This window comes from Bos mutus, chromosome 10 (genome assembly GCF_027580195.1).
Source record: "Bos mutus isolate GX-2022 chromosome 10, NWIPB_WYAK_1.1, whole genome shotgun sequence".
Classification (NCBI taxonomy): domain Eukaryota; kingdom Metazoa; phylum Chordata; class Mammalia; order Artiodactyla; family Bovidae; genus Bos; species Bos mutus.
Genome location: NC_091626.1, coordinates 26,496,175 through 26,509,333, shown reverse-complemented (window position 1 = coordinate 26,509,333; position 13,159 = coordinate 26,496,175).

The following is a 13,159-nucleotide window of genomic DNA, read 5'->3' as shown; positions in this document are numbered from 1 at the left end:
CGGGGCTAGGAGGCGGAGTGGGGAGGGGAGGAGGGGATGGGAGAGGCTTGCTGGAAAGAGCTGCTGCTCCTGCTGGATCGCTTCAGTCGTGTCCGACTCTCTGCGACCCCATAGACGGCAGCCCACCAGGCTCCCCCGTCCCTGGGATTCTCCAGGCAAGAGTACTGGAGTGGGGTTCCATTTCCTTGTCCAATGCATGAAAGTGAAAAGTGAAGGTGAAGTCGCTCAGTCGTGTTCGACTCTTAGCGACCCCATGGACTCCAGCCTACCAGGCTCTTCCGTCCGTGGGATTTTCCAGGCAAGAGTACTGGAGTGGGTTGACATTTCCTTCTCCATGCTGGAAAGAGAGAGCAGATTCAAAGAAAGGAGAGGTAGAAGCAGGAGATGCTATCGGGTTAAAAGTTTGAAGACTTTGAGAAAAAAGGGACTGAGCAGAGGCCTGCCCAACGCCCATCTCTGAGGGATTCGAAAATTCCACCTTGATCTGTGATCGTTTTAAAAAGACAAATTCTGATTGTGCAGAATTGGGGGTGGTAACATTTTTAATTTTAAAAACTCTTGCTGGCGTATTCAGTGAACTGCTCAGTTTAGGAGCCACTGTACTGTTGTTAGTCGCTCAGTCGTGTTGGTTTCTTTGCGACCCCGTGGACTGTAGCTTGCCAGGATCCTCTGTCAATGGGGATTCTCCAGGCAAGAATACTGGAGTGGCTTGCCACGCCCTCTTCCGGATCTTCCCAACCCGGGAGATCGAACCCAGGTCTCCCACATTGCAGTCAGATTCTTTACCGTCTGAGCCACCAGGGAAGCCCAAGGATATTGTAGTGGGTAGCCTATCCCTTCTTCAGGGGATTTTTCCCACCCAGGGATCAAACCAGGATCTCCTGCGTTGAAAGTGGATTCTTTACCATCTGAGCTACCGGGGAAGCCCTTAGGGGCCACTGACCATTCTATTTTTCACCCCACCTCAAGTGTGGGGATCGGACAGGACTAAGCAGGAGGAATTTGACAGCTATTTTAGATTTATGTAACTAAGCCCATTAAGAGTCTAAACCTATTACATACCTTTGAGACAAAATTTTCACAAGACAAGGCTTCCAGCACAAAACATTAACAAGAAAGGGAATACCCTGGGTCCCTGAGTAAAGACTTAGTGTCCAAATTCCGGGTAATCTGGGCTAAATAGCAAGATGCCTTAGAGGGACAGTTCTGGAATGGGGGAGCTATAGGAAGTCTTAGAAAGATTTGCAAGCTCCAGTGTGTCTCCATAAAAGCAAAATGTTGAGGATATTTGCAAGCAAGACACAGATCCCAAGAAGAGAACCCCAAAATCTGAAGAAGCCCTTTTGTATGGGGATGAAGTGTTAGTGCCTATATCTTCTCCAGAATTTAGGTAGTGTGAAGGTTCCCCCAGAATTTAAGCACAGAACAGTGGTAAGGGGTGGGGGGTATGGAGGGGGTGGGGGGCAGAACGGCCATGAATTTACTGGAATTTTCTATGTTATAGACTGGGAATTCAAAACTTTTAACTCTAAGTGACATAAAAATATATGGCTTTGTTTAACTCCAGTTTTTGAACTTGGATTTTATGCTTGAGATGGTATGTATACGTGTCCCAACAAAAGTATGCACACACACAGAGCAGAGTTTTGTTTTCAAAGGAGGAAGGCCTGGTGGGGCCTGGTTGAGGAGGCATTCCAAAATAGGGGTTATCACATCCAATAAACAGAACTGTGAAACATCAAGCTTTCTGTTTTGTTTGTTATGCTTTCTTGTACTTTTATTAGGAGAAAATAACAGAACACAGATCCTTAGGTAATAAAACATATGGTAAGCATAGTAAGCCAGATCTGGGAGCTCAGCCTTTATCTTGTAGGCAGTGGGAGAAGTGTAATTGTGATTCCATTTTATCAATTTGAAGATTATCCAAAGAACATGAGTTGGAGGCATTTATAAGACTAAGAACAGGGAGTTGGTTTAGGAAACTATGGCAAACAAATGATGTCTACAGGCATACAAAGGCAGTGGTAGCCGAGGGAAGAAAAAGGATGACAAGTATTTAGGAGATAAAATCAAAAGGTAATTAGTGACTAATAGATGAGTCTGATGAAGGAGAGGCAGGAAATAAAAAATTATTCCCAGGATATTGCTTTATAAGACTAAGTGCTCCTGGAGAAGGAAATGGCAACCATTTCAATATTCTTGCCTGGGAAATCCCATGGACAGAGGAGCCTGGCAGGCTGGACTCCTGGCAGCTGGAATCAAGATTGCTGGGAGAAATATCGGTAACCTCAGATATGCAGATGACACCATCCTAATAGCAGAAAGCAAAGAGGAGCTATCTTTCACCTTGATGAAGGTGAAAGAGGAGAGGGAAAAAGCTGGCTTAAAACTCAACATTAAAAAACAAAGATCATGGCATCCAGTCCCATCACTTGATGGCAAATAGGTAGGGAAAAAATGGGGAAGGTGACAGATTTTATTTTCTTGGGCTCCAAAATCACTGTGGACAGTGACTGTAGCCATAAAATTAAAAGACGCTTGCTCCTTGGAAGAAAAGCTATGATAAACCTAGACAGCGTATTAAAAAGCAGAGACATTACCTTGCTGACAAAGGTTCATATAGTCAAAGCTATGTTTTTTCCAGTAGTCATGTATAGATGTGAGAGTTGGATCATAAAGAAGGCTGAGCACTGAAGAATTGATGCTTTTGAACTGTGGTGTTGGAGAAGATTCTTGAGAGTCCCTTGGACTGCAAAGAGATCAAACCAGTCAATACTAAAGGAAATCAAATCCCTAATATTCATCAGAAGGACTCATGCTGAAGCTGAAGCTCCAATACTTTGGCTACCTGATGTGAAGAACTGACTCATTGGAAAGGACCCTGATGCTTGGAAAGATTGAAGGCAGGAGGAGAAGGGAACAACAGAGGATGAGATGGTTGGATGGCATCACCATCTCGATGGATATGAGTTTGAGCATGCTCTGGGAGTAAGTGACGGACAGGGAAGCTTGGCATGCTTTAGTCCATGGGGTTGCAAAGAGTCAGACACGACTGAGCAACTGAACTGAACTTAACTGACACAAATCTGGAGTATCTATTGCTTCATGGACAAACCGCTCAGAGAAACAATTTGCCTTCTCAGTATTCATTCATCTAATCATTTTTATTTACCTGTCTGTTGTGGGTGAGTATCAAATGGCCTGTGAACCAATATTGTCATACAAATTGGAAAGTGATGTAATAGATGTTACTATTACAGACTTACAGAAGACAAATCAACTGTAAAGCTGCTGGTGAGCAGTGGAATAATGGGGAAATCATTCTAAGCTGAAGATGTTTAAGGTTGTATTTTTAGATGATAAAACATAGTTGTACACATGTCTATGCTCAAAGATGATACAAATAATTCATAATTAATTTGTGATGCAAATTTTATTATCCTTCTTTCCAGAAAATTCTATCTACATATAAGAGTTTGTCAGATATTAAAAGCTAGATTAGATATCACAATGAAGGACTGACTTCCCTGGCAGTCCAGTGGTTAAGAATCTGCCTGCCAAGGCAGGGAACATGGATTCGATTCCTGGTCCAGGAACTAAGATCCCAAGGAGAGAAGCGACCACAATGAGAAGCCAGTGCATTGCACCTAAAGAGTAGCCCTTGCTCTCTGCAACTAGAGAAAGCCCTCATGCAGCAACAAAGACCCAACACAAGCCATTCCAAAAAAAAATTTAGAAATCACAGTGGTATTTGTAGCATTTTGATATAGAATGAAAATAAATTTAATTTTGATGTATAGTTAAAATTGAAATAAGTCAAATTTGAAATTAAAAACAAGTTCAAAGTGGTATATAAAAATCACAGTTGTGTGTATAAATTCAGTAAAAATATTTTTTTCCATACAGACATAATGAACATAAGTAGAAAGAGTTTTACTAAGGTGGACTCTTTGAAATATTTGGTTATGTTAATATTGCTTATTATTAATGCAAAGCATTAAAAATACCTGACTGGACTCTAAGAACCTCCAAAATACAAAAGCTTGATCCTGGCTCAAAAGTTCCTGATGGAATTACAGTTAAAAATATCATTATCACATGGCACATGGCAGTTCAATATCGTTTGTTCAACCATACTCCATGAGATACAACTGGAATAAATGCCAAGGAAAAAAGGAACTACAGTTGGTAACGACTGTTACCTTGGTCATTTGTTTCACCCAAATTAATATAATTCTACATATAAAAGGTGGCTAAGTTAAAACATAAAAGTTAGAACACAATTGAGTTGGAGAAAATGTCAGCAAAAATAAAATAATAGTCCATATTTACATATTAAGTACTTACAACATGCCGGGCACAATGCTAAGCCCTTTAAAAAGATGACTGCATTTAATCGTCCCAACAGCCTCATATGGTTTAAGGGTTTCCCTCATAGCTCAGTCGGTAAAGAATTTGCCTGCAATGCAGGATACCCAGGTTCAATCCCTGGGTCAGGAAGATCCTCTGAAGAAGGAAATGGCAATCTGCTCCAGTATTCTCATCTGGAGAATCCCATGGACAGAGAATCCCAGCTCACAGAACCAGAAAGTAGAATGGTGGTTGTCAGGAGCTAAGGAAAATGGGGACAAAATTGCTCAAGGGTATAAACTTTCAATTATAAGATGAATAACTCTGGGGACTCTCACAGTGATTATAGTTAAGTAATACTGTACTGTATACTTGCAACTTGTTATGAGAGTAGATCTTGTCTTCTCATATGCAAGGTGATGGATGTGTTACCTAACTGGACTGTAGTAATCATTTCACAAGTGTATGTATCATCACATTGTACAACCTAAATATATACCATTTTTATTTGCCAATCATACTTCAGTAAAGCTGGAAGGAAAAAGTCGTCACCTTATGTATGAGGAAACAGAAGCTGAGGGAACTCAAACAAGTCACTTGAGGTTACAGTGATCAATGGTGGAACCTAGGTCTCCTGCTACTGCTGCTAAGTCGCTTCAGATGTGTCTGACTCTGTGCGACCCCATAGACGGCAGCCCACCAGGCTCCCCTGTCCCTGGGACTCTCCAGGTAAGAATACTGGAGTGGGTTGCCATTTCCTTCTCCAATGCATGGAAGTGAAAAGTGAAAGTGAAGTCGCTCAGTTGAGTCCGACTCTGTGCGACCCCATGGACTGCAGCCCACCAGGATCCCCCATCCATGGGATTCTCCAGGCAAGAGTACTGGAGTGGGGTGCCATTGCCTTTTCCAATCTAGGTCTCCAGTCTCCTGTTAATCACTCAGTCATGTCCAACTCTTTGCGACCCCATGGACTGTAGCCCAACAGGCTCCTCTGTCTGTCCTCTTGCTTGGAATTCTCCAAGCAAGAATATTGGAGTGGGTTGCCATGCCCTTATCTAGGGGATCTTCCCAACTCAGGGATTGAAGCTGAGTCTCCCTGCATTGCAGGCAGATTCTTCACTGTCTGAGCCACCAGGGAAGCCTCCCTACTCTTTCCCATTTTGCTATTCTGCTTTTAACATATTGAACACAACAACCAAAATTAGAACTAGTATGAAAAGATGATTATGATTTTTTCCTAGAAGAGAAAAAACAACAGGCACTTTGACTGGGAGAAGAGCTGGCACAAAGCCACAGAAGTGGACAAGATTTTGTTCAAAAGAGAGCAAGTATGTTGTGCACTGAATGAACAATATGATAATGCTGGAAGATGATGATGAAAGATAAGATCCTTGGGCCCCATTTGTTTCAGACCTTATTTGCTTAAGAGTTTTGACTTGATCCTAAAGGCATTGGCTAGTCAATGGAGTTTGTTAATTGATCATGGGAACTCATGTCACTGTGAATTAGATGGAATTCACAATGGAATTAGATGGAACCTGAGCGATAGTTCCTAACAGTCCAGACAAAAGCTGATGATGGACAAAACTAAGGCAGGAACAACCAAAGTAATGGAGATACAGACCTTGGAGGGGTCAAAGAAATTTGCTCTCCTCTTCCCCCAAGCCTGCAGATACAAATACTTCAACTGGCTGTTGAATATGTACAAAAATGGAAATGGTCAGCAAAAAAGTGCTGAGTTTTTCCACACAACAATATTTCCTGCTGTGGGCTCTTCTTTACCAATCCAGATGGGAAATTATTACTTGTAGACTTCAGAGGAAAAGGTAATTACAAAATTCATTAGACTTCCTGAGTGAAGAAGTGCAATGTCTTCCAAGAAAATAATTAAACCACTGTGGGCCAAGAGCCTCATCTGTATAATTTAAAGCTATGCAGTGGGTCATTGTTTATGTCTCAAATCTAGTCTACATGTAGCTAGTTCATAATCATGCTTCATCTGGCCAAAAAAATTACATTATGCTGTAGGCCAAGCAAAAATATTTTTTAAAGAGGTTTCAATATCCTCTCCAGTGTAGTTTTATGTGCATATGGAGTATCCATTCTCCTTTTCTCAGAATATTTGAATCTTGCTAGAGTGAAAAGAAAAAAATAGAATATGTAGCATGTATAAGACAAAGCTCTTATTTCAAGAGCCCAGAGTCCTTAATAACACAAAGTTAGGATGGAACATTCTTGTATCTATTTAAAGGTCAGGGGACAGGGAAAACAGGCAGATGTGTGCCAAGCTGCCAGGTGTTGAGGTGTTCAATTAGGATTATAAGCCAAGATGAAAGTAACAATCAAACCTCTTTATTCATTTCCTGCAACAGTGCAAGTGAGAGGTGAAAGAGAAAGGCATTGGCTCACTTCCTCCATGGAATGGCCCCAGGCAGGGATCAATGGAAGCACAGATGGGAGATTCAATCTCACTGTCAGGAGCCCTGAACAAAAAGCTCCGGCTTTTTAATGGACCTGTGTGGCTACAGGAAAAAAGCAAAGAGCTGGGTGTGAAAAGTACTGAGTCAAAGTGAGAAAAAAGGGCTCAACCAAGGGTCCCGGATCTTGGTAGAGGGCCTTGGAAAACATCTCAGCCAAGGTGGTTTAGTGGTTTAGATGTTAAGTCGTGTCCAACTCTGTGTGACCCTATAGACTATAGTTGGCCAGGTTCCTCTGTCCATGGGATTCTCCAGGCAAAAATACTGGAGTGGGCTGCCATTTCCTTCTCCAGGGGATATGCAGAACCCAGGATATCCCTGGGTTTCCTTCCCAATCCAGGGATCGAACCCGGATCTCCTGCATTGGAGGCAGATTCTTTACCAACTGAGCTACAAGGGAAAGCTACTATCTCAGCCAAAGCCCTGGATAAAGAGACTTGGTCTGAATGGAGGTAGTGGGCTGGGGATGCAGATATGAGCATGGCAGCCCAATGAGGCTTGAGTTCATTGGCTGCAACTCCCTCCAGAAAACTACAAAGCACTGGCTGTGCACCAAGTATGATGTGGGGAGGGCAGCTTCTCCTATGAGGCCTGCCAGGCCTGACCATACACAGGATTCTGTCTTAGAGCCGCACTACTCAATGTGAATCCAGGAGAAACCAGACCTGATAATAAGTTGACGTAGATTCATGTGTCCAGCGTGCCAACCTGCCAAAAGCCATAAATTGTGAATAGAGAGCATAAAGGAAATTTTTTGGTCTAATGTTATGCAACTACTAAAGGTTGCCATCTTGATTTTGTGCTTTTTATCTAAGAAGCCCAAGTACAGAGTTTAGGCCCAGGGCTTGGGTAGTGAAAGGAGAAACTGGGATTTTCCCTCCTGTTTCCCAACTTTGCTGATTTCTCAGCATTCTGTACATTAGACTTTGAGAAGAGAAGGGAGGAGAGAAGGGGTGGTGCTCTGAAAATATTTGACCTTCTCAGTCCGGTGAGCATTCACTGGGTCAGCCTTCACCACTTGCGAAGTAGACATCAGCACATACAGCATAATTTCAGAGCAGTAGCAGAAGGTTCTTCATCTGGCCTGATGCAACTTGTTTCACTAACATCTCTTCAAATTGTTTCCTAATTTCCATTCTCACTGCCTCTCACTTAAGTTATTATGATAGACTTATGGATTACAGTCTCTGCATCTGGTTTCTTTTCCCCACTGGACCATTTGATAAGCCTTAAAAGACATAGAACCAGAGCTTCTCTGGAAGTTAGTTATGTAGAGTTGGTAATTGAAGCTCACAGGAATGAGTAAGCTTTCCTAGATAGTGATGTAGTATTAAAAAACAACAATAACCAAACTCTTCCACTAATGAACTAGGGAGAGAGGACACATCCATTTTTTTCCACTTACTCAATAGATAATTATTATGAATATTTATTTATACCATTATACCACTAAAGATTAAGAAATCCTATCCAGGAAGTAAGGAGGACAATAGGGTGGAGTTTTCAGCAAAGGCTTTGTATGACATTTGAACTGACAAGATGAAAAAGGTTTTTTTCCAGATACGGTAGGAAGGGGAGGAAAGAGAGGAGTAGGAAGGAGGAAGAAAGGGAAACAAATATTTAGACATGAAGCATCCTGGAGTATTCAAAGTCTTGCAAACATTTCTCTATGTCTGGGTAAAGTAGATTTTGAGTGAGATGAGTGAGCATAAGATACAACAGGAGGCAAATCGAAGCCCCATAACTGGAGGGCTTACAGCCCGTGATAATTAATTTGGGTTTTATCCAGTAGGCAATTGAGGAACTATTGGAGAATTTTTTACCTAGATAAATAATAAGGTCAGATTTTTATTTTAGAAAGCCCATCTGGCAACTGTATGAAAGATGAGTTGAAGGATATAAGTGACTAAAGAGATTACTGCCAGTAAGTGTAAGTAAAAAAGAATATGGACCTGAGTAGGGAAAATAGCAATGGAATGAGGAGGAAGGAATGGATGTGATGGGCATCAAGAAAGTAGAATTTAAAGAGCTTAGTGATTGAATGGATGTGGAAGTGAGAAAAGTCCAGGGTGATTCCCCAGTTATTTGGCTTGGGTGAATGGATAGATATCATTTGCTGAGAAAGGGAATAAATGAGGAAAAGGGAACTTTTTAACATATTAAGCTTGAGATTATTATAAAACATGTAAAATAGTGTGGTCCAGATGGCAGTTGGAATAAGAGCTAGAGGTCAGAGGAAAGCTGTACCTGGGTAATGTTTAAAGCAAAGAGATCTCATATTTCCTCTCTGTAGCCGGGCCTGTGACTTTGTTCATGACCTCATCATCTCTCATAGCCTCCTCATTGATCTTCAGTCTCTACCCTTTCCAGTTCATTCTTCACATTTCCATCGGAGTTATATTTCTAAAATACAATTATATACTCGGCCATTTAAAACTTCTCATGGCTCCCTACAAGTCTGCAACAGAAAAATCCATACTTCTTGTTTTGGCTTTTAGAGAATAGAGCAGCCTCACTAAAGACATTTATTTTTACATCATCCATTATAAGGCTCTAACACTTTACAGTTATTCACAGGTTATCTTGGAAGAGTGATTCCCAAACATACATATGTTGATTACCCTCTGAAAAGACAAAATCAGATGGCTAAAATATTCTTCACAGTTGTCTTCTTAAGATCTTAGACACATTAAGAAAATAATTGCTCTTCATTACCAACTATGGCTTTGAATCCAAACCCTAATGCATTATCCTGGAGAACTTGAATTGCCACCCAGAATGGGCAATTCTCAAAACTCTGGGTGAAACACAAGTGGAGGGGTTTCTTTGGCCCCTTACCCCAAGACCTATTCCCTAATCATTACCCTCAGATATTTGTCATCTTAGTGATAACAAAAAGGAACTAAATAAATGACCCAAGGGAAGAGAAATTTCTCCCTGCCCTGTAAATCTCTTAGAGATTTCACATTGGCAGCTGCTACAGCAAATTCTACTTAAAAGCATCTTTTGTTAGCTAACACAGTGAGGCCCCACAAAATATTCTTTGTAAAATCTTTATCCCTTCCCTTTCATAAAAACATGAAAAATGAACTTGCAGAGGGGTGCTGGTGCTCTTTACATTTTAACGTCCCATGATCACCTGGACCTAAAATGGTATTCCTCTTAAGATGGGGTATTCGTCTTTCAGTCCGTCACCTCTGACCCAGTTCCCTAATGGGGGTTAGGCCAGTGCTTCTCAGTCATTAATATACCTGCAAATCATCTGGGGAATCTCATTAAAATTCAGTTGACTTGACAGGTGTGGGGCGTGGTCCGAGATTTGCTCCAGGTAATTCTGCTGCCACAGTCCAGAAACCACACTTTGGGTAACAAGGAATTAAGCAGGTATCATAGTAATCAAGGCTATGGTTTTTCCTGTGGTCATGTATGGAAGTGAGAGTTGGCCTGTGAAGAAGGCTGAGCACTGAAGAATTGATGCTTTTGAACTGTGGTGTTGGAGAAGACTCTTGAGAGTCCCTTGGACCGCAAGGAGATCCAACCAGTCCATTCTAAAGGAGATCAGCCCTGGGATTTCTTTGGAAGGAATGATGCTGAAGCTGAAACTCCAGTACTTTGGCCACCTCATGCAAAGAGTTGACTCATTGGAAAAAACTCTGATGCTGGGAGGGATTGGGGGCAGGAGGAGAAGGGGACGACAGAGGATGAGATGGCTGGATGGCATCACTGACTCGATGGACGTGAGTCTGAGTGAACTCCAGGAGTTGGTGATGGACAGGGAGGCCTGGCGTGCTGAGATTCATGGGGTCGCAAAGAGTCGGACACGACTGAGCAACTGAACTGAACTGAAACTGATAGTAGTTAAGGGGCTTCTCTGGCAGCTCAGCTGGTAAAGAATCCACATGCAATGCAGCAGAGCCCATTTCAACTCCTGGGTTGGGAAGATCCCCTGGAGAAGGGGTAGGCTACCCACTCCAGTATTCTTGGGCTTCACTAGTGGCTCAGACAGTAAAGAGTCCACCTGCAATGTGGGAGACCTGGGTTCGATCCCTAAGAAGATCTCTTGGAGCAGGACATGGCAACCCACTCCAGTATACTTTCCTGGAGAATCCCCATGGACAGAGGAGCCTGGCAGGCTACAGTCCATGGGGTCACAAAGAGTCGGACTCAACTGAACTAAGCACAGCACAGCAGCATATAGTAGTTAAGTAGACTGTGGAGTCAACAGTCTGATTTTGGATTCTAGTTCAGCCACTTACTATTATAGTTGAACCTCTTGGGAAATCTTTCTACATTAGCTGTGCCTCAGCTTCCTCATTTACAAAATGGGTGCTAATAATAGTTCTTAAAGAATTCCAGAAAAGATTGAGTCATTGTGTGTGACATTGTCAAAAGGATGCCTGGCACACAATTAGAAACAAATGAGTGTTAACTATTATTATTCATTATTGAAGTTATAGTAGGTCACTCGCTTGCTTAAAATGATGGACTGATTTTCCATTGTCTCCAAGATGAAATCCAAACTCCTTGGCATGGACTATAATCCCCTTTATGACTTGACCTCTATTTTCCTCTCCAAATTCTCTCTCTAACTTTTGTCCCTAGCAATGCATGCTCATCTTGATCCCTTTTCCCATGAAGTTCTCTCTACCTAGAATATCCTTCCTTTTCTATACCCTGCCAACTCCTAGAAGTCCTTGAAAACTTAGTTGAGACAACTCAAGTTAGTTGAGTTGGAATTCTTCCCAGAGCATCCCCCATACTACTGTGAGTTAGGTAGCTCTCTTAAACATTCCCATAGCATCCATAGCACATCTCTCTCTGTAACGCTTATCACATTACATTCTATTAGTCCAATTGTCCATGTCTTCTTTGAGGAAACTGTTGTGGGCATGAGCTTTCAATTTGTCCAGTGCGGAATTAATAAGTGGATAAATGACCAAGTTTCTTGATGCTACTGTAGATCTCTATTGGCCCAAATCCTTTGATTAGACCTCTTCTTTTATGATTTGTGGATCTCTGACCTTTAGGGATCCAGACAAGCTATAGCCCAACCCTTCATCCCAGGATGCACCCATATTCACCACTGCCATGATCCTGCCAAGTCACTGGTATCATAGCAGCCCTGTGGGCAAACAATGCACATGACATTGCACAAGTTCTTACATTTCCAGATTCAAGAAGATGGCTCATGGATGTGGAAGATGGTGGTGGATGTGGAGCTCAATCATCAGGTAAATGACTACCCAGCACGGTAATTTTAAGGGATTCCCGGGTGACTCAGTGGTAAAGAATCTGCCAATGCAGCAGATGCAGGTTTGGTCCCTAAGCCAGGAAGATCCTCTGGAGGAGGAAATGGCAACCCATTCCAGTATTCTTGCTGAGGAAAATCCCATGGACAGAGGAGCCTGGTGGACTACATTCCAAGCAATCTCAAAGAGTTGGACATGACTGAGCACACATACTCAGTAATTTTAAACCTAGATTTAGCAACTTCAATTCAAATCCATGCTAAGTGTTTTCCATAAGCCATATTCATTTAACCTTTTAAATTCATTTTCATGACTTGTGAAACTGTTTATGACCTACTTCCAGTTCACCTCTCCAACCAAGTTTCACTACACTTCCTATGCTCCCACCACATTGGCCTGTTTTTGGTTCCCAAAATAGCCAGCTGACCTCTGTAGGATCTTCCCACCAACTAGTTCCTTGGCCTGAGATACAGCTCCATCCCACACGCCACTCCCACACCCTCAGAGACTGTAGACCATCTCTGCCCCTTTTTTACTTCCAGAATGCAAGCTCCTTGAGGCCAGTTCTTTGTTTTCCCCCATCCCCCACTGCTCTATTTCTAACACCAGGAGTAGTGCCTGGCCCATACGAAGAGCTCAATAGTTATTTGTTGAGTGCTGGCATGCTGCAATTCATGGGATCACAAAGAGTCGGACATGACTGAGCGACTGAATTGAACTGAACTGAGTGAATTAAGACCTCCTGTCAGGTCTCTGTTTGACTGTATCCTTCATTCTTGCCCCATGTTAAGGGCAGCCTCCCTCCGCCTTTAATTCCTATGAGCTCTCACTAGATTTGTTTTATTTTATGGCATCTATCATGGCTTCTGAATATTTCTGTTTGTTTGTTCATGTCTGTCCTCGGCCCCTACCCCAAGCTGTGTTCTCTCCAACAGATTCTAAGTTCCATGTGGGAAGAAATGATATTAGTTTTGTTCAATGTCTGGCACCTAGTAATTCGTTGGTAGATTTCTTTTTATATAATATAAATTTATTTATTTTAATTGGAGACAAATTACTTTACAATATTGTAGTGGTTTTGCC